We start from the raw sequence: 12,390 nt of genomic DNA, 5'->3' as shown, positions 1-12,390 counted from the left end.
TCCTGGAGCTGATACCCTGAATTTGGACTTGTAGCCTACTGGACTGTGAAGACAATAAATTTCTCTCTGTTAAAACCATCCACTTGTGGTACTTCTGTTAGAGCAGCACTAGATGACTGAGACACATGGTGAAAGGGTACAACCCTGACGCACACCTTTTCTGATACAAAAATTGCTATATCTAATAAGTGAATGTAGAAAAGTATCAAGATACAAGATTAATATTAAGAAAGTAATTGTTTTTCCTTAGGCTAAAAAACAAACACTTGGAAAATAAAATTTAAAAAATTTGACTTCAATAACATCAAAATCATAAAATAATAAGGAAGAAATTTAACAAAATAACTGTAAGACCTTCACACTTACAATTACATAACATAAAGCAACCTAAATAAATGGAGAGATACACCCTGTTCATAAATCAAAAGGCTCAATATTGTTAAGTTTCAAGGCTTTCCAAGTTGAACTATAGATTGATTAAATTCTAATGAAAAAAAAAAGTACCAGCAGGCTTTTGGTATAAACTAACGAGGTTATTCAAAAATTTTATAGAAATATAAACAACTTAGAAGAGCTTAAACAAACTTAAAAAAGAATAGTAAAAGTTGGAAGACTTACATTATCTAACTTTAAGATTTGCTATGAAACTACTCTAATGAAAGAAATGTGATATTGGCAAAAGAATTGAAAAATTGATCAATGAAAAGGATAGAGTTCAGAGATAGACCGAACTGTACATGGTCTAAGGATTTTTGACAAAGGCTCCAACGTACTTCAGTGAGAGAAGGCAATTATTTTCAACAATTTCTGCTGGAACAACTTGCTATCCATGATGTAAAACAAATACCAACCAACCAAACAAACGAAAAAAGCAACTTGATCCATTTCTTAAACCAGACACATAAATTTACACAAGATATATTGCAAACCTATAAGTAAAATCTAAACTCTAAAGCTATTAGAGGAAAACATAGGAGATTATCTTTACAAACTTGAGGTTGACTATGATTTCTTAGACAGAAACTAAGAAAATACTAACCATAAAAAAATGATAAATTGAACTTTATTAAAATCAAAATCTTCTGGTCATCAAAACCACTATTAAGAAAATGAAAAGGCAATTCACAGACTAGTAGAAAATATTCGCAATACATATCAGATAAAAGATATCCAGATATTCAAAAACTCCAGAAATAAACAATAAAAATTTTTTAAAAGAGAAAAATATTCACACAGATACTACACAAAAGAGGATATGTGAATGACCAATGTTGTTGTTGCTTGTTGTCGAGTCAGTTCCAACTCATGGTGACCCCAAGTGTGCAGAGCAGAACTGCTCCACAGGGTTTTCAAGGCTGTGATCTTTCAGAAGCAGATCGACAGTCGCTACTTCCAAGGCATCTATCTCTGGGTTGATTTTAACCATCAACCTGTTGGTTAGTAACCCAGCACTAACCATTTGCACCACCCGGGACTCCTGAACGGCAAATAAACACATGAAAAGTTGCTCGGTACTCTTAGTCATCAGGAAAATGCAAATTAAAACCTTAATGAGATAACCACTAGATTTTCTTTAAAAAAAAAAGATTAACAACACCAATATGGGAGAGGATGAGGAGCATCTAGACTTCTTCTCATACATTGGTGATGGGGGTTTATAATGTTACAACAACTGTGAAAACCCCTTAGGTACTGTCTTAGAATGCTGAGATTAAAATTCTACTACTAGATAGTTACTCAAAATAAAAGGTAATTTTTGTTCAAATAAAAGCTATTGCAAAATTGTTCATTGAAACTTTATTTATAATAGCAAACTATTGGAAATCAAATGGCCATCAATAGTCAAACGAGTACGCACTTGTGTTATTTATATTCAGACAATCGAATGCTACTTACTGACATATGTAACAACACGGAGGAATTTCTCAGATAGTAAGCTGAATGAAAAAAGTCCAGACACAAAAGAATGCATACGCTATAATTCCATTTCTATGAAGATAAAGAACAGGCGCAATTAATCTATAGGATAGAAATCACAATAGTGATTGCTTGGTTGAGTGTTGACTGGAAAGGTACAAGAGGAAACACTAGGGTGATGGCAGTGCTCTGTATCTTGAATAAGTTGATTGTCAAGACTCATTAAACTGTACACTTAAGATCTGTGGATTTTACTGAATGTAATTATATCTCAATTTAAAACAAACAAGAAAATCCTGGAAACTGTATTGCAAAAGAGGTGTTCTCAATCAATACTAGCGTTGTCATAAATTGGCACAACTCATTTGGAAAACAGTATTGCCATATTTACCAGGAGTTTTGTTTTTTTAAACCCATATCTTATGTCTCAGAAATTCCACTTAATAGATTTATGCTAAGAGAGAAAATCTTGAATTTGAGTGGGGCAAATCTTTTTGTACAAAATTGCTTTTAAGCTTGCTATACATAGTAAATACAAATTTAAAACAAATTTTCAATTATGAAAGAATGCTTAAATATGTTAATCCAATATCAATGAGCCATTCAAATGTTTATGAATACTGTATAGTAACATGAGAAATATCAATACATGTCAAATGGCAAAAAAAAAAAAAAAATGTTGTTGCAAGGAAGAATTGTATGTAACAGTGATCTTCATACAAGGATATGCAATGCCTTGCCAAGGAATACATTGGCACGTGAATAGTTTTTAAAGAATGAGTTTCCAGATCTTTGACTCTCATATGTTCTCTTTCCTAAAATTGATATGCCTGAGAATTTCTGGCTACAAGCAGGTTCTCCCTTTCTTTCTCTACTTTATAAAGGGAAGTCCTAACTGTCTCCTAGCCTGAATCTTGCCATGATGAATTGTCCCAGGTTGTAAAAAAATCTGAACTCCTAACAAAGATACAATTGGTAATATTGTTAATGGTATTGGGAAAGGGAATAACTTTAATAAAGTAGTAATACTTTCCCAAGGGCAATTAACTTCTGCAAATCCAGGGGTTTCCAATTCTTTGCTTTCAAAACTTGAACAAGGATCTACTTGAATTGTAAGCAGATAGATCATTAAAAGTAATTTTGGATGGTGTGTCACTATGTGATTTGTGACCTATAGCTTCAGAAGCAGTTCAAAGAATTGAGTGGCTTTATGTAAACATGGTTCCTCAGCACTTATATCTAACAAAAATATTGGGAAAAATGATGCTGAATGCTATCAATAAATTCTATCATTCTATCAATAAATAATATTCATCACTGGATGCATAAATTAAAAAGAAAAGCTCATTCATGTCATTAAGTGATGTATTGCTAATAAAATTTTACTTTAAGGCTTAATAATTATTCATCAAACTTTTAAAATATTTATGATTGATTGTTTACTAATAAAAATTGCAATGACAAATTAAAAGAAAATATAACCTTATGGTCACAGGAATTGAAAACAATTTAAATTTCAATGTATATATCCTTTTCAGTTTCATAAAGAAGGATTAATTGATCAATAAAATTAAAAGACTTCTAAACATATGAATAAATTATGTTAGGGTGGAAAAAAACCTGTAGGAAAAAGTAGAATAGGAACATGATTTGAAGGAAAATATATATATATAATTCCCATCCACTAAATAGATTTATAAAATGAATGATATTAGGTATCAAATCCTATTCCATTTGATCCAATTTACAATGTTAAACTGTAAATACATACAATGAACTATGAACTCCATTCTTTGCAACTATTTAAAATTATGATAAAAAATTGTATGTATCAACCTAAAAATTTGAAAGAATTTACAGTTTTTAAAAATGAATATGAGGATTTAGAAGTAAAAACAATTTTTAAGCAACTGTTACATATATTATTACATTGTTTAAAAAAAAAGCTCAAACAAAAAAAGTATGAGCTTTAAAAAGTCTGGGAGGATTATACTAAAATGATAATGATTATATTTGGGTACTAGGAATAAAAATTTTCCACCTTCTATAAATTTGTTTATTGGTTATATATTTTCCTAAATGACTTTATTAGCTTGAATTACTCTATAATAAAAAATAGCTTGAGACATTTATAAATTATTACATGTAAATTTTATCTCAATGACCTCTGAATAAGGACTTTAAGAGCCTTCTTATGAGGCAAAGTACTCAAGTTTTAATATTTCCACCTTGTGATAAATATTTCAGCAGTTCCCTGGCATTTTTGCTTAATACAGAAATGTCGGCAGTGATACATATACATCACAGGGTTTGCTAGAATACTGTTATCTGTCAATTAGAAAGTTTTGACACCTGCCACGTTTCCATTTTCCCCTTTATTACCCGATGTTTTCAATCTAAAACAGATTGAGGTGTTTACAAAAATTTAGTTTCTGTCTTACCACTACCTCAAAGTCCTCACACAGATATTCACAATCTCTTACCCAAGAACCATGACTCACATGGTTACACAACTACGTAGTAGTACAGCCAGTCAGAATCTAGATCTAAATTGCTTCTGTTTTCTGGAATTCCCCTACCCACAGAGTGAAAGACTTAATGAATAAGGAACAGTGAGGAGACTATTAACAAGTAAATGAAAGGAAATATTTACACAATAGAATATACAGGCCAGTAAATTTCAGATTTGGGTATTAAACCACTTTGGATCAAGAAGGACTAGGCAACTTAGGATCTTCAAATAAGGTGAGAGGCCAATAGCTCTATGCTTTATGCCTAGAGGCAGCAGAAAACACAGTTTTAAGATGAATGGGGAATAAAACATCCATGGGAGCAAAGAAAAATGAATAGCAAATGCATCTCTTCTACAATACCAAGGTTAAAGTACTTGTTCTGCTTGGCAAAATAGGCCATAAAATATTGTTGCTTAAACAGTCATACAAATATTGAAAATAAGACAAAATTATAAAATAAAGAAGGAACCATGAAGAAAATAATTTCCCCCTCAATTTTTTCACAAAATAGCAGGCCAGTGAAGAAATATTAAAGCAAATTTTGTTATAATAAAATGACTCCTTTATCATTGTTTTCTTATCCCCAAATTTAGTTTTATACTATCATATTTCCAGTATAAAGCACTAAGTGTGATAATGTGATTGTGGTTCTTAAATTGGTTTCTTTAAACAGACATGAATAAAGCCTACTAATAACTGATTTATTATTTCTGGAAACAGAAAAAGCATAAATACTTTGTGAAAACAAGCCAAAAAAAACCCAAAACCCCAAAATAGCAACTTTTTGGCTTTTACATATAGAATCAAAGAACAAGCATTTAACCTCTCTTTGCCTAGGGGAGTGTTATTCAGTCAGGTTGGCTCCTCCTCGTGTCCCAAGCCTCGAATACAGGTCTGAAATTATGAGGGTTAAAGGAGCACATTACTCTTAAATACTATTCAAATTAATGCAACCACTTTTTCACTCCTCACCCAGTAAGACTATTTATTACAAAGCCTCAGAAAGGAGAATGGTGGGTCCTTCAGAACCTATTAGAAGAGTGTTCATAATTTCCATAGGCAGCAATGTCACTTAATACAGTGAGTCCAGTCACTTGGCCCCACATTCCCCTACAAATGACCTTGCACATAGAAATGAATATTTATGCTCAAAACCATTGGAATGAGACAATAAAGGGCCCTTTGAAAATGATAAACAATTTTTTAAAACGTTTTCCAAACATTATTTCCCAAACCCCTAGAGACACAAACCAAAGGAAAATTCTCTTAAGTCCATAGTTCTATCTATTACTAGCCTTTTCCTAATGCAGACTTGTGATAGCTCCTCTCACTGAGAATCAAATAGCAATGCCTGCTTTCTAAATGCTACAGCTTTCTGAAAGCAAAGACACTCATCAGAATATGCTTAGATAATTCCACAATGTAAATTTTCCATCAGGCATAGTCACATTATACTCTTCTCTTGCTTGACTTAAAGAATCAAAGCATAACATTCTTCAACAACACTTAAGATTTTGTACCTCCAAATATTTCCCGTGTCTCACTGAGATGTCCTGACCCAGAATCTGCAAATAGATTAATAGTCATTACCAGTTTACTGACGTCTCAGGATCTGTCTTCAAGTCCTGGAAGTTTCAGATTGATCCCAGCTCCTTACAGAGGTAACTATCAGTGGAGCACGCTCTGTTCAAAACAGCCAAGAAGATGTTGTAATCACAAATTGCTCAATTAGAGGCAGATTAATTATGGCTTCAAATATGACAGATACTGCCCAGACAACCTCTTTAAGTGTGGTCTTAGACAAAGATAAAAAGAGAGTGTTAATGAGATTACAATCCTTGCTCCTGCCAGCCAGTGCCCAGAGTACTATTCCTCAAGGGTAAGAAGGATTGGAAGCTTATCAGCAGAAGATAGATTTTCCATTCTGAAAATAATTTTCACCCAAGGTGGGTACAATGAATTGAGTCATATAAATGTGTCTTTATAAGGTAACTAATACTCTCACTCCATCCAATCACAATTTATTTTATGTTACTGCATTTCCAATTCTTGCTTTGGCTTTCCCAAAGTTTCTTCTACCTTATTATGTAAATTGGTTACTAGAACTGGCAGGAAGTCCTGAAAATATTATATTCAATTATTTTCATGGAAGCCTAGAGAGACATTTTCTCATTCAAGATTTCCACATAATAAAGACAGAAATAGTCTTTTTTTTTTTACTCTCCAACCAGTGTCTTTCCTACTGTTAACCTTTACAGTGTCTGCACTAAGTGGAGGTTTGGTATTAGATAACCTGTAAGAAATTTTAGAACTTCATATATTTCTACGTTTAGTTTTTATAATTATGAGGGTATAATCTAATTTGGTTAAATTAAAACAACCAATACTTCTAAAATTATTCCAGAACTAACATTTAAAATGCTTAAATGTCATATAAAGAGGAGAAAGCATATTCCTAATTAGTTCCTGAATTTTCACCATTGGTCAGACATGTCTACTTTGATCTAGACTATGTGAGAAAAAAACTGATATTCTTGGGCAAAATAAAAGACAGTCTTCAAGTTTTACCTAACTGATCTTTAACTATTTTACCTAAAATTTTCTGAAGTATATCCTTTATCCAAAATGTTGTCACCAGTAGATTATGATAAGTTATGTGTATATTATACTCAGAGAAACCACTAAAAACAAAGAGATACATTCAAAAACATTATAGAAAAATAAAAATGGAATTCTAAAAATGTTCAAGTAACCCAAACAGAAAACAAAAACTGAAATGTTAGACTTAAGATGAAATATATCAATTACATTAAATATAAATGGTCTAAATAACCAATTAAAAGACAGAGATTGGCAGAGCGGATTAAAAAACATGACCCACCTATATGCTATCTACAAAAAATTCACTTCAAATATAGCAATTTAGGCACGTTAAAAGCAAAAGGATGGAAAAAGCTATATCAGGCAAACATTAATCAAAAGAAAGCAGGAGTGGCTATATTAATAACAGATGAAATAAATTTCAGAGCAAAGATAATTACCAGAGAGAGAGAGGGACATTATACAATGATAAAAGTGTCAATCTACCAAGAAGACGTAGAAATTCTAGCTATTTATGCACCAGATAACAGAACTGTAAAGTATGTAAAGCAAAAACTAATGGAACTCAAAGGAGAAATAGACAAATCCACAATTATAGTTGGAGACTTCAACACCCTCTCTCAACAACTGATAGAACAACTAGACAGAAAATTAGCAAGAATATAGAAGAACACAACACTATCAACCAATAGGACTTAATTAATATTTATAGAACACTCCACCCAACAACAGGAGACTACATATTATTTTCAAGTGTCCATGGAATACACATTCTTTTCAAGTTCCATGTTGATCATATCCTGGGCCAGAAAACAAATCTCAACAAATTTACAGAGTTGAAATCATATATACTGTGTTATTCAACTGCGATAGAATCAAACTAGAAATCAATAACAGAAACATAACAAGAAAACCTCCTTGAAAACAAAACAAAACAAAAAGAAGTCTCAAGGAAATTAAAAAGTACATTAAACTCAATGAAAATGAAAATGCTACCACCACCTCAGAATCCTCCCTTAAGCTCCTTTTCATGAACTGTAACTCACAAGAAAATCTACTATACTGACTTTGTTTTGTCCTTTTTTAAATTTATCCATATGAAATCATTCACCGTGAGTCCTTTTGTGTCTGGCGTCCTTCATTCAACATTATGTTTGTGAGATTTATCCATATTTTTATATGTAGTTATAGATTAGTAAGTCTCATTGCTATATAGCACTCCACTATGTGAATATACCACAAAATCTTTGCCCATCATACTTTTTATGAGCATTAGTTTTTTGGTTCAGAATTGGCAAAAAGTGTGTGGCAGGGTTGTCAATGCTTTCATTCTACTTGGATCAATAATCATCATCCATGGAAGCAGCAGTTGAGAAATCAAACAACATATTGCATTGGGAATATCTGCTGCAAAAGATCTCTTTAACGTTTTAAAAGCAAAAGATGTTACTTTGATGACTAAGGGTATTCTGAAGCAATCTGTGACCTTTTCAATAGCCTCATATGCATGTGAAAGCTGAACAATGAAAAAAGAAGACAGAAAAAGAATCAATACATTTAAAATGTGGTGTTGGCAAAGAATATTGAATATACCATGGATGGTCAAAAGAATGAACAAATTACTGTTAGAATTAATACAACCAGAGTGTTCCTTAGAAGTGAGGATGGCGAGACTTCAGTTTATTTACTTTGGACACTTCATTAGGAAAGACTAATGGTTAGAAAAGTACATCATGGTTGGTAAATTAGAGAGTCAGCAAAAACTAAGGAAACTCTCAGTGAGATGGATTGACACAATAGCAAAAACAATTGACTCAAACATACCAAAGATTATGATGATAGCACAGGACTGGAAAACTCTTTGTTCTGTTATTCCTAAGGTTGCTATGAATCAGTGGCAACTCAACAGCACCTAACAACAACAGGATAGCTTTTAGTTTTTGCCTATAACCAATAGTGCTGCTATGAACATTCTGAAACACGTTGTTATGGATTGAATCATGTTCTCCCTGAATAGATGTTGAAAACCTGACCCCTATTCCTGTGGATGTAACGTCATGTAATGTAGTGTATGTAGCATAGTATATTGTAATGTAATGTAGTATAGGGTACTATAGTATAGTGTAGAGTAATGTAATGTAATGCAATCACTTTCCATAAAGCAATCCAATGTAATGTAATCAATCAGTTGAAGTCACACCAGTGTAGGGTGGATCCAAAACCTAATCACTTCTCTGTTATATAAAGAGCAGCTTAGATATAGAGACGTGCAGGCACATACTGGAGAAGACAGATGCAATGTGAAGATTGTCTACAAGCCAAGGAACAAATGAACACCCAGGGCTATCAACAAGAAAAGAATTGACACAACTGAGGTCCTGAATTTGAACTTCTAACCTCCTGATCTGTAAGAAAATAAATTTCTGTTCTTTAAAGCCACCCATTTCTGGTACATCTGTTACGGCAGCACTAGGTAACTAAGACATATGTCCTTTAGTAAGTAAACACACACATTTCTATTGGGTGTAAACCTAATAGTAGAATTGCTTGGTGATACATTCTGCTTTGTTAGATACTACAAAACCCTTTACCAAAGGATTATGCCAATTTACATTCCTACCCGCAGTATTGAGAGTTTGCTCCACATCCTGACCAGTCTTGGTTTTCTCCATCTTTTTATTTTAGCCATTTTTATTGGACTATAATGGTATTTTTTGTCTTTTACATTTTAGCCACTTTAGTAGGACTGTAATGGTATCCCATTACATTTCCTTAGTAATGGAAAAATAGATACTTTATTGGCCATTTGGATTTCTTCTTTTTGAAATGTCTGTAAAAGCACAAATGTGAGTTAGCTAGATTAATTTATAAAAGAGGAGATGAAGAAGGCAATCAAGGAAGAAGGGACAACGTAAGCAAAGGCAGGGAGATGTAAAAAAGCAAGCTATATTCAGAGAGTGCCAAATAGTTTAGTGTGTTAGAATTTAGGGTACAATGTTGAAGACACAATTTCAGTGAAAAAACAATGGGTCAGGAGAGTGAGATTAATGGTGAAAGAATGATCCGCATGATAAATTACAGAGTCTAGGCTGGGTGGAGAATCCAAAATTTGGCAGTAAGAAGGGATTCCTCAAGAAGAATGTAGCTGAATATGATTTGATTTCTTGAAGTGATGGACTAGATAGCTAGGAGGTCATCCAAGAGGAGAATAGGATTAGGAGGAAAGAAGAAATTCTTGAGTCAGGATGCAGCATCTACAATGTGCCAAGATCTGTACTATATCCACTACAGGGGATACATACATGAATAAGAAAGTGCTCCAGAATTAAACATTAGACTCTTTAGAGATATATACGTATGTTATAAAATTATGTTTAAAAATCAAGAGAAAGATAATGATAATAATCAGCATAGTTTTAGCTCTTACGGGGGAAAGTTATAGTTTGTGCTGCAACAAATTAACGCAAACATGGCAACTTGAAACAACAGACATTTATTCTTTCACAGTTTTGGAATCCAGAGTCTAAAGTAAATGGTCGGCAGGGCCCACACTCACTCCTAAGGCCTAAGGGAGAAACAATTCCTCATCTCTTCCATGTTTTTTTTGACATTCCTTGACTTGTAACCACATAACTCCAATCTCTGCTTTCATATTCACATTGCCCGCTCCTTTGTCTCTATGTGAAAACTCCCTCTCCCTATCTCTTACACATGTGCTTGCATTTAGGGCCCATCCAGATAGTCCAGGATAAACTCCTTCTCTCAAGATCTTTAACTTAATCACATCTTTTGCCATGTTGTTGTTGTTATTTAGGTGCCGTTGAGTGGGCTCCAACTCATAGTGACCCTCTGTACAACAGAAGGAAACACTGCTTGATACTGTGCCATCCTCACAATCTTTGCTAAGTTTGAGTCCATTGTTGCAACCCCTGTGTCAATCCATCTCTCTGTCACTGATCCTCTAGTTTACCAAGCGTAATGTCCTTCTCTAGGGACTGGTTCCTCCTGATAACATGTCCAAAGATGAAGTCTCACCATCTTTGCTTCTAAACTGCATTCTGGCTGTACTTCTTCCAAGACAGATTTGTTCATTCTTCTGGCAATCCATGGTATATTCAATATTCTTCACCAACACTATAATTCAAAGGCATCAATTCTTCTTTATCTTCCTTATTCATTGTCCAGCTTTTGCATGCATACGAGGCAATTGAAAATGCCATGGTTGGGTGAGGCGCACCTTATTCCTCAAGATGATATCTTTGCTTTTTAATACTTTAAAGAGGTCTTTTGCAGCAGATTTGCCCAATGCAATACAACGCTTGATTTCTTGACTGCTGCTTCCATGGGCATTGATTGTGGATACAAGTAAAACGAAATCCTTGATAACTTCAATATTTTCTCTATCGTTTATCATGATGTTGCTTATTGGTCCAGTTGTGAGACTTTTGTTTTCTTTATGTTGAGGTGTAATCCATACTGCAGGCTGTAGTCTTTAATCTTCATCAGTAAGTGCTTCAAGTCCTCTTCACTTTCAGCAAGCAAGGTTGTGTCCTCTGCATAATGCAGGTTGTTAATGAATCTTCTTCCAATCCTGATGCCCCGTTCTTCATATATTCCAGCTTCTCGGAGTATTTGCTCAGCATACAGATTGAATAGGTATGGTGAAAGGATACAACCATGACACACATCCTTCCTGATTTTAAACCCTGTAATATCCTCTTGTTCTGTTTAAATGACTGCCTCTTCATCCGCGTACAGGTTCTGCATGAGCACAATTAAGTGTTCTGGCATTCTCATTCTTCACAATGTTACCCATAATTTGTTATGATTCACACAGTCAAATGCCTTTGCATAGTCAGTAAAACACAGGTAAACATCTTTCTGGTATTCTCTGCTTTCAGCCAAGATCCATCTGACTTCAGCAATATGATGTCCCTTATTTCACATCCTCTTCTGAATCCAGCTTGAATTTCTGGCAGTTCCCCGTCGATGTACTGCTGCAAACATTTTTTAATTATCTTCAGCAAAATTTTATTTGCATGTAATATTAATGATATTATTCAATAATTTCCTCATTGTGTTGGATCACTTTTCTTTGGAATGAGCACAAATATAGATCTCTTCTGTCAGTTGGCCAGGTAGCTGTCTTCCAAATTTCTTGGCATAGATGAGTGAGTGCTTTCAGTGTTGCATCCATTTGTTGAAACATCTCAATTGGTATTCCATCAATTCCTGAGGCTTGTTTTTCACCAATGCCTTAAGTGCAGCTTGGACTTCTTTCTTCAATACTGTTTTAGGCTCAGTTCTCTAGAGAAGCAAAACAAGTGAAGTGTATATATACATATATATATATATATAT

At 33.7% G+C, this 12,390-nt stretch overlaps 1 protein-coding gene across 1 annotated transcript in view; it reads right to left on the bottom strand.

Annotated features, from left to right (window-relative positions):
* Window positions 1-6,093, bottom strand: part of LIPK (lipase family member K) — a 44,410-nt gene extending 38,317 nt beyond the window's left edge. The window contains exon 1 of the mRNA XM_004369907.2: window positions 6,021-6,093. The gene's annotated coding sequence lies outside the window, so the exon portion shown is untranslated. The remainder of the gene's footprint in view (window positions 1-6,020) is intronic.
* Window positions 6,094-12,390: the final 6,297 nt, after the last annotated feature.

The sequence above is a fragment of the Trichechus manatus genome, unplaced genomic scaffold (assembly GCF_000243295.1).
Source record: "Trichechus manatus latirostris isolate Lorelei unplaced genomic scaffold, TriManLat1.0 scaffold00007, whole genome shotgun sequence".
NCBI lineage: Eukaryota > Metazoa > Chordata > Mammalia > Sirenia > Trichechidae > Trichechus > Trichechus manatus.
This window is presented reverse-complemented; position numbering and strand designations above follow the sequence as displayed.